This window comes from Sus scrofa, chromosome 5 (assembly GCF_054392235.1).
Source record: "Sus scrofa isolate SSC_HxYL_T2T_F1_AM1 chromosome 5, Sscrofa_HxYL_maternal_Yorkshire_Landrace_v2.0, whole genome shotgun sequence".
In the NCBI taxonomy this organism is placed as follows: domain Eukaryota; kingdom Metazoa; phylum Chordata; class Mammalia; order Artiodactyla; family Suidae; genus Sus; species Sus scrofa.
The window spans coordinates 81,000,914-81,020,495 of record NC_139387.1 but is presented as its reverse complement, the minus strand read 5'-3'; the positions used below and the strand labels follow the sequence as shown (position 1 = coordinate 81,020,495).

The 19,582-nt window shown below is 40.8% G+C and overlaps 1 long non-coding RNA gene across 9 annotated transcripts in view; it reads right to left on the bottom strand.

Annotated features, from left to right (window-relative positions):
* Positions 1–17,374, bottom strand: part of LOC106510382 (uncharacterized) — a 331,715-nt gene extending 314,341 nt beyond the window's left edge. For 2 of the 9 annotated variants that reach the window (XR_014804071.1, XR_014804072.1), the window contains exon 1: positions 16,913–17,374. This is a non-coding gene — a long non-coding RNA (uncharacterized LOC106510382). Of the gene's footprint in view, positions 1–3,149; positions 3,406–13,298; positions 13,479–15,638; positions 16,092–16,912 lie in introns of those variants that run through there. The other 7 variants (XR_014804073.1, XR_014804074.1, XR_014804065.1 and 4 more) reach the window with 7 other exon arrangements.
* Positions 17,375–19,582: the final 2,208 nt, after the last annotated feature.

Below are 19,582 nucleotides of genomic sequence, written 5' to 3'. Positions count from 1 at the left end.
AAATGCCAAGATATGTACAGTGGCTATTCTAGGTGATAAGACTGTGAATAACTATCACCTCCTTTTCACTTATCTGTACTTTCTATTTTATTGCTTCACAATGAACATTGCCTTGGAAACTTTTTTAAAAAGTTATTTTAAAACTTTTAAATTGTAGGAGTTCCCATTGTGGCGCAGTGGTTAAGGAATCCGACTAGAAACCACGAGGTTGCAGGTTCGATCCCTGGCCTTGCTCAGTGTGTTAAGGATCCGATGTTGCCCTGAGCTGTGGTGTAGGTCACAGATATGGCTCAGATCCCGCATTGCCGTGGCTCTGGCGTAGGCTGGTGGCTACAGCTCCAATTAGACCCCTCGCCTGGGAACCTCCATATGCCATTTGCCTAGAAAAGGCAAAAAGACAAAAAATAAATAAATAAATAAATAAAAACTTTTAAATTGTACTTTTAGTTTTCAGAAATTTGCTCACACTTCCCAAAGAGTAGCCTACAATTTAGGTCTGCTGCCAGAGGTGATAGGATGCTTTAGCCATTTTACTTAACACAGAGGCCCTGAGCTTCCACCGTAACATTTTATACTCTTGCAAATTCATAATGTGTGCCATTTTAGAAGTTCCAAATCTTCGTATCTTGAAAAATTACAATATCCCCCTCTCATTCTTTTTATTTTCTCTTGGTCCCCTCCCTCTTGCATTTGTAACTGATTTCAGAGTTGGGTTAACTGAAAGATGAAATCTATCAATGCTCCAAACCTCAGACATCTACACACACACACACACACACACACACACACACACACCCATGATCTGTCCAATATATTATTTAATAAAATTATTTACTAATATTTTCAACTTAATTAAAATATCTAACTATTGGTTTCTAAGATGACATTTTGCCATCTAACACCATTAAAAATCTAATGCTTGGAGTTCCCATTATGGATCGGGGGTTAAGAATCCATGTCCATGAGGATGTGGGTTCGATCCCTGGCCTTGCTCAGTGGGTTAAGGTTCCAGGGTTGCCAGAAGCTGTGGTGTAATTCTCGAACACGGCTTGGATCTGGCGTTGCCATGGCTGTGGCACTGGCCAGAAGCTGCAGCTCCAAGTCAACCCCTAGCCTGGGAACTTTCACATGCCACACCTGTGGCCCTAAAAAGAAAGAAAAAAAACAACAACAACAACTAACACTTAAATTGTACTTTTCAGCGTTCCCGTACTGGTGCAATGGAAATGAATCCGACTAGGAACCATGAGGTTGCGGATTTGAACCCTGGCCTCGCTCAGTGGGTTAAGGATCCAGCGTTGCCATGAGCTGTGGTGTAGGTCGCAGACATGGCTCAGATCTGGCATTGCTGTGGCTCTCACGTAGGCCAGCAGCTACAGCTTCAATTAGACCCGTAGCCTGGGAACCTCCATATGCTACAGATGCAGCCCTGAAAAGACAAAAAAAAAAAAAAAAAAAAAAAAAAAATTTTTACTTTTCTTGTAATTATTGCCTACCATCCAAAAGAAATAACTGCTTCTCTAATGAATCTACATATAAGTCCATTTTTAGGAACAAAGTTTTCAAGTAACGGAAACTTCAATAGACATCCATTCCATCCTTGTTTTTAGTTTAGTGGGTCATGTTTTCCAGAAAATGAAGAATATTGGAAGAAGCCCAAGAAAGACTGGGGAAGAGTTACCATACATCATGAACTTTCAAAGAGAGTTCCACTTTCAACTATTTTGAATTTCAGCCTTTTAGTCTGGAAAAAGTTATCTTCTGAAGAATTTAACTAAGATCTCCAAACAACACCCAGTGAGAGAAGGCACCTTTGATCTGTTTGCAGGGAGGACAATCAACCTCACTATGAAAAAATCTCAATTTTTTTAGATCTTTTGCCGAAAGCTAGGATGAAAATTATAGCCACATACAGATTTAATCTACAAAAATACTGAAATAATAGAATTGAGTGGAAAACATCAACATGAGTGTGCAGGAATTTGGTATCACAGAGTGGCCTTCTAGCAGTGTCCACATGGGCTCAGTACTTAACCCCTGAAAATTGTCACCATCCTCATTGATAAAAAGGACCCAACAAGGTCATTGTGAGGATCAAATGAGATGATCCATGGGAAACTCTTCCCGGAGTACCTGACACATAGCAAGGGCCATCATCATTTCTAAGCCATCTAATAACTGTGGTCCAGTTATCAGTAATATATACTGGACAGAGATCATAAGCCACCAAAAACATGGCAGCTCCTATGAATCGCATAACGATGTTTAGTGGTAAACGAAGTGCCGTTCTGCCCTCTGTATACCACAGTCTGACCTTGAAAGTATTTTCCAGCCTCTGGTGAAATTACAGGAGCTCAGGTCTGCAATCACAAAAGGAATGTGTCTCTTAAAAGCTTATGCGGACCGCAGATATGGCGTCGTTAACTTATCAAAAGGAAATGGGCTCTGGTTTTCTTTGCAGGCCTCAGATCCAGGAGCTGCAAGGTTGAGTCACCAGCTTGCTATCTGACCCCAGGCTGGCCACTTAACCTCTCCCTGACCCCATTTCCTTACTTAAAATCAACTCTCTGCTCATGTTCCATTCAAGTCATTATCTCTATCCACAAAAATGGGTAGTTACTAAGGTGTCCCGTAGTTTTTTGAAAATTAATGATTCATTGTGTTAGGTTTACAAAATAGAACCATGAAAAGATTGGAGATGAATAAGTTCCAGCTCTCCTTTTTGGTGTTTTGGTATTTTAAGACCTCTCTTCCTGGAATAAAAATCACCAACCCAGACAATACGCTTTGTCTGACACTGTGACCCTCGTTGCTGATGAAGCTTTCTTGTGCTGGTATTTCTGGGAAGGACAGAAAGGAAAAAAACAGGAGCCCCTTTGTCAGAAGGTAGTCAAGAGGGAAATAAATTGTAGTTATTTAAAGAGAGCTTAGGACAAGCTAGGCAGTGTCATTTGTTGGAGAACCAAACCAGGAGCTAGATTATTGGGCTTCACACTCGGCCACCCTCTCCCCACTTGACCTAGGACAACTTACACAACTATGGGTAGCCAGAAGAGCATTCTCTGAACTAACAAGCTGTCCCAGCTACCCACTCACACAAAATAAATGTCCATCCATCCCCCCAAATACTCACTCAGACAATGTCTCACCTTCCAGGGGTCTACTGTGAACAGCTTGAGTGCCGAGCATACTGTGTTTCTTTTCTGTCCTCATTCACACAATGGCTGGCTCCATCAATGGCCCTGACAAAGGGGGCACTGAGGAGAAATAAAGGTCTAAAATGCCAAATCTAAAAGTAACCGAAGTTTACACTGTCAGAGATTTTTTTAAACATCAGCCATCTTCAACAACAACAACAACAAATTGTGGAATATTCTACATCTTTTCCTGCCTTCTTGCTGTATTGACGTCAGCCACATCCCCATTAATTGATTTCCTGGCCTAGAATAATTTTTCTGTTTCCTCACTTGCTGCCGGAAGCAGCACTTCCTGCTTCTAATTTGGTCCTTTTAGGCTACTGAGAAACCAAATTAACAAGGTGTATCAGTTAAAGTTAGGTTCAGCTGCGAAGAACAGAAACCTGACAGCAGTGGCTTAAATGCAAAGGTATATTCACTGGTGCAAAGGGAGCCCAGAGGCGAGCACTCTCCACAATTAGGAGGACTCCACAATTGCTCTCCAAGGCCTCTGTCTTTGCTCTGTGTGACTTGCCATACTCTAAAAAGGCTCTGGAGTTCCAGCTGCTACAGCCCCGTTCCAAGACGTGGAAAGTAGCAAAGGAAGAAAAGTCAAAGGATACGACTCTTCTACGTACAGAACTGTACTGAAAGTCCTATCATCATTTCTGTTACAGTTTATGGACCAAAACTTGGCCTAACCTAACCAAAACCAAGGCAAGGTTCTCAAGACCAGCGTGTTACATATATACTCAAAGTCTCTAAAGGCTTCTGTTTGTTTATTATTTCCACGTTCTTCTTTTTTGGCTACACCCATGGCATGCAGAAGTTCCCAAGCCAAGGATCGAGCTCACGCCACAGCAGCTACCCAAGCCACAGCAGCTACCCAGGCCCAATCCTTAACTCACTGAGCCACCAGAAACTCCCCCATTTCCTTATTCTTAAAATGTACAGATTACTGTACTGTACTGATGAGCAGCAATTATTCTGACTTTTCAGGAAGGGAGCATTAAAAGTAGAGTGTTAACACTGTGTGCAGAGCTGGATAAAATCTGGAAAGCAGGCAAGATCCCATTCTCCCTCTAAAAGCTGAGGCCATGTTTTATAATCTCTTAAAATCCCTGCCTTCTTTTAAAAACATAAACTCATCTGCCTTCCTTTACTGTTATTTGAAAAATTTTTAAATTAGGTCATACGATTTGAAATAACTCAGGTCATGATAATTTTAGAATATGCTTCAAATATACAAATACAGATGCCAGTGGAGATCCTACATTCACCACCTGCTTTGAGAATCACTGATCAAAAGCAAAGTCAAGCAAAAGATAAGACACAAGATGATGGTAGATGGTTTCACAAGAGGCTTGGGGAGACCAAGAAGATAAATGGGCTCATGTCTCTGGCTATTTGGTCTGCTGATTTTACTGATTGCCAAATTGGAAAGGTAATCTGGAGATCTAATCCAAATTAACTATAGGGCTTTATTGATTCAGTCTGACTAGAACAGAGACGTTAAAGCCAAAGATCCCGCATTAAATAGACAAATGCATTTAAACGAAAAGAGATATCAAGGAGATATCCTATTTAATAGAGAAGAGAGTTGCAGGAAAGCATTTTTAAAGCACCCAATTACACATAAATGGCTCCTTGCATTACAGGGGCCCAGCCAATTTTGTTGAATGAGTGAACTCCATACTCACTGGTAGGCAGCGACCAGGAGATGATGAAAATGAGATGATCAGATGAAAGGAACTTCAACTATTCTGGTGGTTTACAACCTATAGACAGAAAAATCCCAGAGGGGGGCCTAGTAACTACTGCAAAAGTCTTCAGCTCCTTATCTGCAATGAACACTTTGCTCTAAATTGAACAAAGAAAAGTGCCCTCACTGTCATGCAGGGGGCGTAGGGAGTGAGAGGATATATGCTCTTGCATATATCTTTGTGGGTTCTTACCCACAAAGCTATCCCAAGGGAATCTCATGAAGTTTTCTTAATCTCCCAGGCAAATTCTCAGAATCTGGTAGGGAGAGGACAACTTCGGGCTTCTAGCTCTTTGGAGCATTTCCCATGCACAATGCTTTCCAAAAGTTTCCACCAAAGTAGTCCTTGAAGACAGAGAAGGGACCATGCCAGAGACTGGGAGATTCCCTAGCACATTGCAAAGTGATGTGCAGCATCAAGCCTGGAATTTCTTTGAAGATTTCACTTTAATAAGCATGTACATTGTATTCTATCAATAGACAGCCTTTTTTTATGTTCTAATTTTCACCAACATTAAAACATGATTGCCTTATGCCCTCCATTCTGCCAAGCTCCCTGGGAGTACATATAGCCTTTGGGGTGGAGGTGGGGGCGTTGCACCCATGGCATGTGGAAGTTCCCAGGCCAGGGATCAGATCTACACCACCACAGCAGCAACCCAAGCCACTGCGGTGACCATGCTGGATCCTTAACCCATTGGGCCACAAGGAAACTCCCACATAGCCCATTTAATAAACTGAAAACACAACCGGTAAATAACCTAGAGGGTTATTGGGCTTAACATTGCTTGAATGTTTTTGTGTGCCATTTAGATAATTGTTAAAGGGAGTAAAAAAAATTCTCAGCCCTTGGGGTATATATTCTGCCATTGTGTATAACTGGGCCTCCCCTTACTTCAGCAGCTGAGGGTGGAAATAGGGAAGATTATAAACTGGCAGTCGATGGTTACCACCCATTTAAAGGGAATGAAGAAAAGGGATTTTTATGGAAGAGCATCCCTGCATGATCACTGACATAGAATTAGAACTAAGTTTTTTGAACACAAGCAATGTAAGCACTCCTTTCAAAGGAAAATTACCCTACAATTTTATGTGCAGACCCATCCGTTTTGACTTACATGGAGTCTATCAGAATGCTACTAAATGTTAATAATAAAAGCATAAACCTTAGTATTAACTATTTCTGCTTACGTTCTTATCAACTATATAATCAAAAAATATACATATTAAGTAAAAACAAAACCAATACATTATGGATTAATAGCTCTAATTTTACACAACCAATGATGTTGTTGATTACAAAATAAATCTTACAATGTGAATAAAATTCTGTGTGTCACAACTGATTTTTTTTTCAAATAACTGTAAAATACACACAAGCACAAACATTGAGGAATACCACTCAGTTAATAAACTAGTCATCCAGATAACCAAGAATATGCTTAATTTTTTTTTTTTAGGATCAACAAAGTGAATTTAAAAATTTTAAGTTATTATAGAAAATACCTAGATTTCCAAGGGTATGTTCATAGACTACCACTCTCCTACCCCAAGTTTAGAAGCTTTGATCCAGCAAGAGGAATTAAAAAAATATAAATATGGTGAGAGCGTTACCAGGCTGATGCCCCAGAATCAGACCCCTCCATCTCCCTCAAATGGAAAACAACTGCTCTAATCTGAGCTGCAAAGAGATAAGAACTGATTAGAACCAGTTAGGCCCAAGAGGTTGGAAGACTTGATTTCCAGTGGACCTTGAGATTCATTACAAGCTCATTGTAGTACATTTGCATGCTAAGTGACCCACCCGCCAGCCCCTCACAGTTGACAATTGCCCTGACAATAGCCAGAAGAGCCCAAACAAAGACTGAAAAGGAGTGTTGCCACAGTTGCAGGCCCAAACCACACCCCTGTTCTCATATAAGTCATGAATATTTCTCCCTCTCTTTATTCAATTCCCTCCCTTTTATTTCAATTCTCCAACACATGGTATTTCAGCACAAATTGGCTTGAGAAGGTGATTTGCAGATGAAGTTCTTGCTTCTCCGTTCTCTGGCCATTAAATAAAGCTTATGCTGTTTCAGTCTCAGCATCAGTTTCGTTATTGGCCATGCAAATCTGAGTGGGAAAAGAAACTCTGCAGCTGAGAAAAAGGGTCTTGGCCCTTGCTAGGACCCCATCACAAGTCCAAGCAACCAATTCTGTAATAAGAGTTCTTATCATGCTTTCTTGCCCTGTCTATTTACCTGTCTCCAGCACAAAAGAGAATGTACCATAAAGAACTGCAGTCTGGTTCACCATTGTATTCCTAGGACCTAGTGCAATGTCTGGCAAATAGAAGGCCTAAAAAATATATTTAGTGAATGAATAAATGAATTTCAGAGAATTCTACAAAAGGGTTTCAATCGAGGTGCTGATCAACAGAGTAAGGAAAAGCTACTCTAAAAGTCAAGAGAAGATATGCAATAATAAAACCTTGGGTAGCATCATGAAAAGCTTATCTCTCATTTAGAAGGATGATCTGTCACTAGATGATCACAGCAGCTCTTAGGATGTAGGAAGCGTCTGGGAAATAACTGGAATTAATTGCGTTGCCAGAAACTTTGGAGGAAATTAACATCCTGAAGACTGAGATTACAAGTGACTTGGATTGGTTTATATTTTGTTTTCTTAAAAGGCTATTTAGGGAACTCAAGGAGATACATAGGAATGTTTGCCAAATGATTTTCAATTTATACAAATATTAAACTTAAAAAGTAGATGGAACCAGTCATTTAAATCTATCTTTTAAGTATTAACAGTAGCATAATTGTGAACTCTGAGGTTTATATAGGGCTTATTACACTACCAGTTGAAGAGAAGCTGGGAAAGGCATTAATTAATCAAGATAGCCAAATTTTTCTTGTTTTTGACCAAAATTTCTTGAATATAAAAATAATCTTACATTTCCTAGGTATGAATTATGAAGTAAATAAGTGAAGTGAAAAACTGATCTCCTTTTAAAGGAGGCAGAAGAAACTTTTCAAGTATCAAAAAAAAATGGAATTCAATATGTATTTTGCAATCTTTTCCCCAACTCCGTAGAAGATAAATAGTAATATATTCCCTAAGGTCTAACAACTGAAAACACTACTTGTTTTATCTGTCCTAAGGGATAGGTATGACAAGAAAAATAAATCATATGGTCTGATAAGAATAGAAGAAATTACATAAAAATAATTTCTTTCTCTGTGTAATTCAATATACAAAGGAGAATTTGCTTTAACTAAAAGCTATCCATAGTGAGTTTATGATTTAAATATTACTTTCTTTTCATGTTAACTTATTCAAATTCCTTTTTTTATCTTAAAGCATAAACTAATTTCAATGATAGATTCCTAAAGTGTAAATCCTAGCTCTAGAGTGGGGTCTATGAGCACAATTTTTTGCTGGCTTGCTATTTGATCAATTAAAATTGTTTGGAGCATTTACCATGTGACTAACATATGTTCTTATCTATATTTTCCTTGATTCTGAAATTTTTTTTAATTTAACATTTCAATATAGTATTACCTGTAAGTTCCCTGACATCCTTGCAGGAATAATGTGGGGGGCGGGGGGGGGTGAATGGAGGGATAATGGATACAAGCATGCCAGATGGACTGATGGGCAGATGGATAAATGGGTAGATGGATATAGAGAAACAGATAAAACCTACTAGCACACATAAGCAATAAGGAATATAAGTCAACATCTATATTCATCAGTGATATTGGCTTGTAATTTTCTCTTTTTTTTTGTAATATCTTTGGCTTTGGTATCAGAGTGATGCTGGACTCATAGAATGAATTTGGAAGTGTTCCTTTCTCTGCAATATTTTGGATTCACTTGAGAAGGGCAATTATTAACTCTTCTCTAAATGTTTGGTAGAATTCACCTGTGAAGTCTTCTGGTCCTAGATGTCTGTTTATTGGGAGTTTTTAAATTACTGATTCAATTTCATTGCTGGTAATTGGTCTGCTCATATTTTCTATTTCTTCCCAGTTCAGTCTTGGGAGACTGCACATTTCTACAAATTTGTCCATTTCTTCTAGGCTATCCATTTTATTGTCACATAGTTTCTTGTACTGATCTCTTATGATCCTTTGTATTTCTGTGATGTCCATTGTAACTTCTTCTTCATTTATAATTTTATTGATTTGGGTCCTCTCCCTTTTCTCCTTGATGAGTACGGCTAAAATTTTATCAATTGTATTTATCTTTTCAAAGAACCAGTTCTTAGTTTTATTGATCTTTTTTATTATTTTCAACACCTATTTCATTTATTTCTGCCCTCATCTTTATGATTTCTTTCCTTCAATTAGCTTTGAGTTTTATTTATTCTTTCTCTAGTTTCTTTTTGGTATAAGGGTAGATTGTTTAGCTTTGAGTTTTATTTATTCTTTCTCTAGTTTCTTTTTGGTATAAGGGTAGATTGTTTACCTGATATTTTTCTTATTTCCTGAGGCAAATTTTTATCACTATTATATTTCCTACTTAGAACTGCTTTCACTTAATCCCATATGCTTTGAATTGTTGTATTTTCATTTTTATTTGTCTTTAGATATTTTTTGATATCCTCTTTAATTTTTTCCAGTGATCCAACCAAAAGGCATAGACTGGCTGAATGGATACAAAAACAAGACCCACATATATGCTGCCTACAAAAGAATCACTTCAGAGCCAAAGATACACACAGACTGAAAATGAGGGGATGAAAAAAGTTGTTCTGTGTAAATGGAAATCAAAAGAAAGTCGGAATAGTGATACCTACATTAGACAAAATACACTTTTTTTTTTTTTGTCTTTTTGCTATTTCTTGGGCCGCTCCTGCGGCATATGGAGGTTCCCAGGCTAGGGGTCCAATCGGAGCCGTAGTCTCCGGCCTACACCAGAGCCACAGCAATGTGGGATCCGAGCCGCATCTGCAACCTACACCACAGCTCAAGGCAACGCCGGATCGTTAACCCACTGAGCAAGGGCAGGAACCAAACCCGCAACCTCATGGTTCCTGGTCGGATTCGTTAACCACTGCGCCACGACGGGAACTCCCCAAAATACACTTTAAAATAAAGACTATTACAAGAGAAAAAGAAGGACACCACATAATGATTAAGGGATCAAACTAAGAAGAAGATGTAATAATTCAGCTTCGGACTGTGCATTAGCTGGACTTGAGCCAAGTTGCAAGCTGTGTTCATATCTATCCTGCCTCTGTTTATCCTGGGCCTAGCTCAAAAGGACAAGAGCAATTGAGGGCATGTTTCTATCACAGCAGATAACCAGAATACAAAAGAGGAAACCCAACTGCACAAATTCCAAGCTTCTGCTCACATAATATCCATCAGCCAAAGAAAGTAGTAGAGTTCAGCCCAATGTCAAGTTATGGCTCTATCCTTCATCCACCAAGAAGCCACTGCAGTGGTGAGGATATATAATTCAATTACTAGGAAGTAAATAATTCAGAACGTCTAGTCAATTTTGTTTTCCAAGGTCCTTTTCTCAGCCCTTTTACCTTCTCATCTCTTCCTGGGGTCTTAATAGCTGTTACATGTTAATAATCTCTAAATCTGTAGAGATTCAATCCAGAGTTTTCTGCTGATCTCCAGATCTATATGACAGTGGCTAGTAGGAAGTCCAACAGGCATCTGAAACCTTGAGGAAAACATGTCCTGTGACCAGCACTAACCAAAAACCTTACAGGGAAGGGAGTTCCAGGAAATGTGGTTCTGGAGTAGCTACCTGGACACAGTACAAAAGCTATCACCATGTGTTTTATATATATATATATATATATATATATAAAATATATATATATATATGTATATGACCATAATATGACCTAAATGTAATCTGAATGGTGTGTAAAATTTGTATAAACCTAGCATTGAGAGAATTCACACAAAAGGAAAAAAATACTTAATAATTTATTATGGTAAGCAGTCTGGCCTAGCTTTAGAGGCCTACCTTTCAAAAAAAAAAAAAAAAAATTTGATTAATAATACAGTTGCCTGTTTAAAGACTTACAAAGATTTTTGTGGAAACCAATTAAATGATGCTGATAAATCAATATACAGGTCCAAAGTGTTAAGTTTTTGTCTTCTCGTTTGGGTTTTTGTTTTTTTGGGGTTTTTTTTTTTTTTTTTTTTTTTTTGGCTTTTTAGGGCCGTACCTGTGGCATGTGGAGGTTCCTGGGCCAGGGGTTGAATTGGAGCTACAGCTGCCAGCCTATGCCACAGCCACAGCAATGCCAGATCTGAGCCATGTCTGCAACCTACACCACAGCTCATAGCAACACCAGATCCTTAACCCACTGACCAAGGCCAGGGATCAAACCCTCAACCTCATGGTTCCTAGTGGAATTCGTTTCTGCTGTGCCACAACAGGCACTCCCAAAGTGTTAAGTATTTTAACTATTTTAAGGAAAAATACTTCACAAAGAGACCCCATTCTTCACATGTATAAGAATTTCAGGCCACTCTGTGGCCATTTATTGCTCTGCAGAAGTAACTTGGTGGTGACCTAAAAACATGAACGCAACAACCCCTAATGCTTGCTGACTAACTTACGTCACTGGAATTACTCCCTGGAAACATCTGGCTCATCACTTTTGCTATAGTTTCCGCACATATTCCGAAGAAGGTGTCAATCACTTGACTATCTGGGTAAAACTGACATAATTTAAAACAGATGTCACATCTCCAGAATGGAAAGAAGGTTCTGTGTGGAGAACTGCTGAAGGGTACAGGAAATGCTTGCAGCTGGCAGGCCCTGAGGCAGATCCCATAGGCATGACCATTGCTCCTACGTCTTAGCAAAGTCTGCAAGTAGAAGATGACCTAGAGTGTAACCAAACATCCACTTTCTTACCCTTTTTCCCTTTGCCCTCTCTCTCATCATCTGCTCATCATTCTCTCTGGATTTAAGGAAAGAAGCCAATAAACTAATTCACACTAAGGTGTAAAAACCTGATAAGACAGCTATGGGATATTAACAAGGTCAGAAGCCAAAGGGAAAAAAATCCTAGCAGTGAGATTTGAGGGAATCTTGAGCCAAGAAGGGAGGAAATAATCTAGCTCAGATTCCCTCAAACTAATCCATCTCCTCATTTCGAGCCTGCCTTATCCCCTGTCTGTCACAGTGGATTCACAGATGGTAAGAATGAGGCCTGGTTTTCCTCAGCCTAGTGTGTCCCCACGGACTCCAGATGTAGGGAAAACTTCAGCCCGCCATTTGTGCTTGTTTCTTACAAGCAATTTAGGTCTTCTAACGAATAACAGGCCAGCATTATCCTGTCCAGTATACTGCTTTTTCCACTGACTGAAACCCGTAAGCAGTATGCTCAAAATGGCTTTCTTGACATCTTTCTCTCACTACTGAAATCTCTCTCTGAAATCAAATGACAGAATGGTTGGATACAGAGAGAGAGATAAAAACCTATCATTAAAGGGGAAATATGAATTTTCAAACAAGAGAACAAAAGGAAACGAAATACAAAGTAGCCTGAAAATATTTCCTTTACTGAGAGTGTTGGAAAGGCTTTCAAACCAATGCTGGCATTTACACACTGCAGAACTGCACTTGTAGCCCTGCAGATTCCTAAAGAAGCATCCTTAATGCTCTAGCCTTGAATGGTCCTACCTTGTTGTCTGCCCTCCCCACTGTGCCAGGCCTCCATATCCCCAGCCCTTAAGCAGCTCAGACCCATTTTATTGCCAAGAGCGCACTGTATGGGGGCCCCAATTTACTGGAGCCAAGGGCAAAAATAAAGCTATGAGGCTGTTTGTGAGGGCTTAAAATAACTAGTCTGGCAATGCTAAGCTACACTTTGAAAGAGACAGCAGAGCGGCAGAAGAGAGAATTCTAACCATCCCGCTGCCCATAAATGACCTCCCTGCTCTGCCCAGCAGTGCACTTCCTCCCTATGAGAACATCTCCCCCAAGGCAGTGACCATCATTCAGCTTTTTATCTTTCACCCACATCTCATCTTTCCAAATGTCTACTGAATACTAAAAGACCAGTGGCAGTGAGAGAAGGGCTCTTAATGTAATTTAATATGACTTCAGAAACCACAGCCAGGAGACAAATACATCATAGACGTATTTTTCTTTTAGAATGACCAAAATTTACTCATCATGAAATCCTCTGTTGTAAGCAGGTCCCAAAGGATTGCAAAACAAAAGCTAGATTCACCGGCTTCTTCCTTGCTAAACAGGACTCGCCCTGTCCCTTGGGGCAACCAGCAACCAAAAAGAATTTGCAACCCTGCCCCATAGGGAAAGCAATTGAGAGCAAGAAGAAGCCTAAAAAGAGGAAGTGTGGGCAGAGGAGGTCCTGATCTCACCTGCACCATCCAGGGCACTGGACCACATCATTTGGATGGAGGTACAGCAATTGCACGCACATTAATGAAGAGCAACCTTGGAGTTTCTCTGTAGCAGGCACAAAGCCAACGCGAAGCACCAGCAGGCACACAGACACTTGCCTTCTTGCCAAACCCTCGGGCAAGCTGGATCCGGTCTCCATTATCTAATTTGATTCTGGGCCTCTGGCTACAATGGTGGATGAGGTCCAAGCCCTAGTAAATCCTCATGCCCAGAATGGTTCCCAGGAACTCAGGTCAGTCCTGGCATCTCCTTGAGGTTGATGCTCAGACAGCATACCCTCCCCTTCTCGGCTAGCAAACAGGCAGCTTCCCTGGAGACTTGCAAACTGGAGGGAGCCAGGAATCAGACACGATATTCTCAAGCAAATATTAGCAGAAACTGGCCTTAGCACCAAGCCAGGATTTCTGAAGTTCAAGGAGGCACAGCAGGTTCCTGAAAATGCTGACTTCCAGACTGAAGACCCAAGTTTCAAAGTTTAATATCTTCCTCAAATGTTGTTATTACAGATGAAACATGTCCTAAATAAATTTCGTCGGTAGCAATCACAAGTCACAAGACATTTTTTATCATAACTCTGGCTATCTGATAAATTGAAGGGGGCTTATAATCAATTTTTGGTTCACATTCGTATCCCCAGAACCTGGCATTGAGTCTGGCACACAACGCGTAAGCAGAAAAACTTCACTGAACTGAATTACCTTCGCTGGCAATATGGTCCATACCACAGATCACATACGCCCTTGGGGTCAACTTACTTGTGGATTACATTTATTTGTATACCATCTTATAAGCCTGCAGAGGACTGGAGACATCAGAGCTGACCAATACATATGAGTTCATCAAAACACTAAAATCAGAGAAACTGTGAATTTGTCAAAACTATGAAATTTTTTAAAAAGTTAGGCTTATTATTTCAAAACTATCTACCACGAGTTTTTTAACCCCCATTGCTAAAATGTTGCAGAGAGATATGTGTGATATGTGTTGTCTTTAACCACTTCGTCTAATCAATACTCTAATGGAGAGAGAGAGACATCCCTCCAAAGCCAAACATTTAAAGAGAAGAATCCTTATTGCCTGGTGAATTGAGTGTTTTCTGTACTAGCAGAGTTACTTAGCAAGCTCACTGCAAAGGGGAAGGTTTTGGTGCTTTTGGTGGTCTCTGCATGTCAGCACCTGGTCTCTGGGCTTGCTGCCCAGCACTTTGGAGCTGGGGGCAGACACATCTCAAAGCAACTTTTTCTCTCTCAAACACATTAAATATTTAGCTAAGCTGGGCCAAATGGTTCCCATGGATACTCCTCATATCAAAAATTGTCGGATATCTCTATGCTATTTGGTTAACACATTTTCAGTGTTAATAAATTCACATTGGTAAATCTTTCTAGAAAGTAGGAAATTCCTAAGTGAAGGTAAACATTTGATGCAAATCCACTTCCTATGTGTTACAGATTATGATGCAATTCATTAAAATGAAATAGTACATTTCAGAGGGTCTAGAAAAATAGAACCTGGATGACATGTTAAATATACACCATTCTAATTTTACCCAAGCTAAATAATTGTATGTTATTATAATAATACACACTATTACTAGGTAATAATAGGGTTGCATTCATATACTAAGCACTTTACAAACTACAAGTACAATGGTATTTGCAGTAATGGTTCCCATCAAGTTTGATAAAGGCTTGCTGCCTCCATTTTCACGTGGTCACGTGTACAACTGAATTTTTCAAAATCCTTAGAAAAGTCACAAAAGGATAACTGAGGAGAAGAGAAAGGTGAGGGAGGTTTGATGTTTGCAAAAGGATCATGGTTTATGAAAAAGAACATGGATTTAGGGGTCAGATTGATCTGTATTTGAATCCGGGCTCTTTACAAGCTCTGCAACCTTGAGCAAGTGATTTCCTCATCACTAAGAATGGCGATAATAACACCCTAAGAAAACTGATGCAAAGATTAAGTCCGGGTAATATATGTGAAAATACTTCACATCACACTCAGAAAATAGTACTTGCTCATAATTATCTAGTATTCTTCTGGACGGGATTAAGATGGCAGAATAGAAGGAGTGGAGCTCAACATCTCTCCTAAAAACAACAAAATTCACAACTAAAGGCTGAGCAGTCTCCACCCAACTGGACTGGAAACCTTAAAAAAGACATCCTACTCCAGAAGACAAAGAGGAGGCCACATCAAGAGGTAGGAGGGGCGATTTCGCGATATAAACAACCCCATACCTCCCAGGTGGGAAGCCCCACAGACTGGAAAGTAACTGGTTCACAGAGACTCACCTACAGGAGTGAGAGTTCTGAGCCCCACCTCAAACCCCCACACGTGGGGATCTGGCACTGGGAGCAAGAGTCCCCAGAGCATCTGGCATGGCAGGCCAGTGGGGCTTGTGTGCAGGAGCTCCAGGGGACTGGGGGAAACGGAGACCCCATTCTTAAAAGGCCCACACAGACTTTCCCCTGCACTGGGTCCCAGGGCAAAGCAGGGTCTCGGTGGGAATCTGGGTTCGACGTGCCTGCAGTTCTTGGAGGACCTCCTGGGAAAGCAGTGGTGAATATGGCTTGTTGTGGGGAAAGGACATTGGAAGCAAAGCTCTCAGGAATCTTCCTCAGCTGCGGGTCCCTGGAGGCGGCCATTTTGGGAAAATCTGGCCCCGCCCATCAGCGCTGAGAAGCCCCAGGGCAAACAGCAATCCAGGTGGGATCACAGCCCTGCCTGCAGTAAACAGGCTGCCTAAAGACCCCCCAGGCACACAGCCGCCTCTAATCCCATCCAGAGACAAAGCCCCACCCACCAGAAGGATAGGAATCGCCTGCACCTACCAGTGGGCAGGCATCAGCCCCTCCCAGCAAGAAGCCTACAGCAAGCCCCTACCAACTTCAACCACAAGGGGGGCAGACGCCAAAAGTAAGAGAGGCTACAACTCTATTATCTGTAAAGAGGTCACCACACCAAAAACCTATAAAAATGAAAAGACGGAGAACTATAACTCAGATAAGGGAGAAAGGAAAAACCCCAGAAAAACAGCTAAGCAAGGAGGAGATTCTTAGCCTCCAGGAAAAAGACTTTCGACTGTTGATGCTGAAGATGATGCAATACTTTGGAAATAAACTGTAGGCAAAGAGGAGTTCCCGTCATGGCACAGTGGTTAATGAATCTGACTAGAAACCATGAGGTTGCAGGTTCAATCCCTGGCCTTGCTCAGTGGGTTAAGGATCCGGCGTTGTCGTGAGCTGTGGTGTAGGTTGCAGATGCGGCTCGGATCCTGCGTTGCTGTGGCCCTGCAGCTCCGATTAGACCCCTAGCCTGGGAATCTCCATATGCCTCGGCAGCGGCCCTAGAAAAGGCAAAAAAAAAGAAACTGGAGGCAAAGATGGACAACTTGCAGGAAACACTGAGCAAAGAGAGACAAGATATAAAACTTAAAGAAGAGATGCAAAATATAATAACTGAAATATCTAGTATTCTTCTTCCAGAAGAATGAATACTTCACTTAAAATGCACAGCTGACCCTGGGGAACTTGGATCACTCTGCACCCTTCCCCTCTGTTCTTACCTTCTCCCAGTGATCCAGGCTCATGCTCATATTTCTGCCCTCCGTTCTCTTATTCTTTGGGTCGAATAAAAACTTGATCTCAGATAACAGAGATTTGGGGAGTTAAAAGGGGATATCTTTCTACAGATTGGTGACTTTAGGAGAGTCTAGATTTTTAGGTTTAGTCTAGGTTTCACCCTGGTATTCTAAAGCAACTTCAGGTGGAAGAAGTGATCTGTGAGGTCTTTAATCTAGGAAAAATAAAACACAAGCTGAAAAATGAGTTTCTCTGCTCTGGAGACAGGAAAATATTGTCTGTTAACCTAACGAGATAATTGCAAAGGTGCCTTCCTTGCCGGGAACCCAGAGCCCTTTCATATCAAAAGTTCCGCTTGTGCTGAAAATATATTTGCCCTACTTTAGAAGCTCTGGAACTCTCTCAGGCCGCTGAAGGGAACGAAATTTTAAAACTGAAAGCTCTTCATGTGGTTTCCTTTTAGGGGAATTTATTTAGTTCAATACATGAAACGTAATTTACTTGAGAGATTTATTATGCATTACTAAAACATAGACGTTCACTCTCTCCTCATCAGCAGGATTGGGCACAATCGTGTCATTAACCTTCCAAACATTCCTTTTGGATGGTGGTGAATTTCCTAATGACCATTATGGTCAAGCTGAGGTCAGAGGTCAACAAAAGGTTAAGTATCACAGAGTCGAGGGTCATATAACTTCAGAGGCAAAAGCCGTGATTGGAATCTAGGTTCTCTGGCTAATTACCTCACTGCCATCCTGGCTGGTGTGTTTCTTCCAGGGCCTACAGAGACCTTTAGTTCCTGATGTTCGCAGATCAAGACGAAAGCTCCAAGGACATGGAAACATGGTCAAGTGACCACGGACAGAAGGAAGGTCTCCTTAGACTCTTTCATCGTGGTTATGGCCTGCTTAGTAGGAACACAGCATACACAGCCAGAGCTTCCTAGAGAAAAATCTACTCAAACAAGTGCATATATTTGACATGGCAACCAATGTGAAGCCAAGCATCACCAACCAGAGCAGAGAAAAAGAGGGCTTCTTGTGGCTGAACTTTTTCCTGCTCTCTACTTAGAAAATGAGCAGAAAATTCCCTTCCTCTCATTATGGGAATTACCCAGTTTGCAGCTCAGACCCAAAGTTTACAAACTTGAAATAACTGAAATTTTCTGAAACTCTCTTGCACATGATATACTGTGGTGGCTGTTTTATACCCATTTTTTTTTTTTTTTTTTTTTTTTTTTGGTCGTTGTTGTTGTTGCTATTTCTTGGGCCGCTCCCGCGGCATATGGAGGTTCCCAGGCTAGGGGTCCAATCGGAGCTGTAGCCACCGGCCTATGCCAGAGCCACAGCAACGAGGGATCCGAGCCGCTTCTGCAACCTACACCACAGCTCACAGCAACGCCAGATCGTTAACCCACTGAGCAAGGGCAGGGACCGAACCCGCAACCTCATGGTTCCTAGTCGGATTCGTTAACCACTGCGCCACGACGGGAACTCCGAATCACTGCTCTTAATCATGCACCTGCTTACCCCCAAACTGCAGGAAGCTCTAAATAGAGTGTTATTATACATCTTGAGATCATTTTCAAGAAACGACAGTACTTGCTCATGTTAAAGGCGATATTCTAGACTCAAAAGGACAGTGTCATTGCCAGAGTAAAGACGTTCTGAACTTAGAGAATTGTACAGGAAGTAGCCATCCACCCATTTTCTAGGTAAGTGGACCAAAAGTGAAACAAAACAAAGCTCTAGGATGAAAAGGATCACCATGTACATTAAAATGTGTGTTTATGTGTGTGCATTTTCAATGGAATATGAATTATGAATTCATAATTATGAATATAGAATTGTATTTATTCTATTCAATTGAATAAAATAAATTATGTGATTGAGAAAACACAATTTCTCATTTCTACTCATAATGGATACTTTTTTCGAGGCAAATAAATCAGAGAAAAAAAAACTTGAAGGTATTCAAATGGCTTCCCAAAGAAATAACATAAGAAACAACTTTCTGAAAAGTGTGAAGGAAATATCTATTGAGTCTTACAGAACTGTTTTAACTCTGCAAAGTTTTTGCTTTTATTGCTTGGCTTTAATAAAATTATAAAATGAGGAGATAGCCACGAAATATAGATTTTTTTTTTTTTTTGTCTTTTTGCTATTTCTTGGGCCGCTCCCGCAGCATATGGAGGTTCCTAGGCTAGGGGTCTAATCGGAGCTGTAGCCGCTGGCCTATGCCAGAGCCACAGCAACACGGGATCCGATCCGCGTCTGCAACCTACACCGCAGCTCACAGCAACGCCAGATCATTAACCCACTGAGCAAGGGCAGGGACCGAACCCGCAACCTCATGGTTCCTAGTCGGATTCGTTAACCACTGCGCCATGACGGGAACTCCAGAAATATTGATTTAGGTATGTTTGATCTTATTTTTCACCTTTGTCCATTTTAATTTTTTTTAATCTAGCTTGAATCAGTTACTCCAAGGATTAATCAACGAAGCCTTTGTTTGTGTGTTAGATTTGTCTGTAACTAAACATGATGTTATGGGTGAAATACAAGCAAATATCTCCGTGCATTTTAATGCAGAGCCAGAAGTAGGAGGGAAGGTTTGGGAGGGCCTGGAAATGAAATGATTTAAGGTAATAGGGC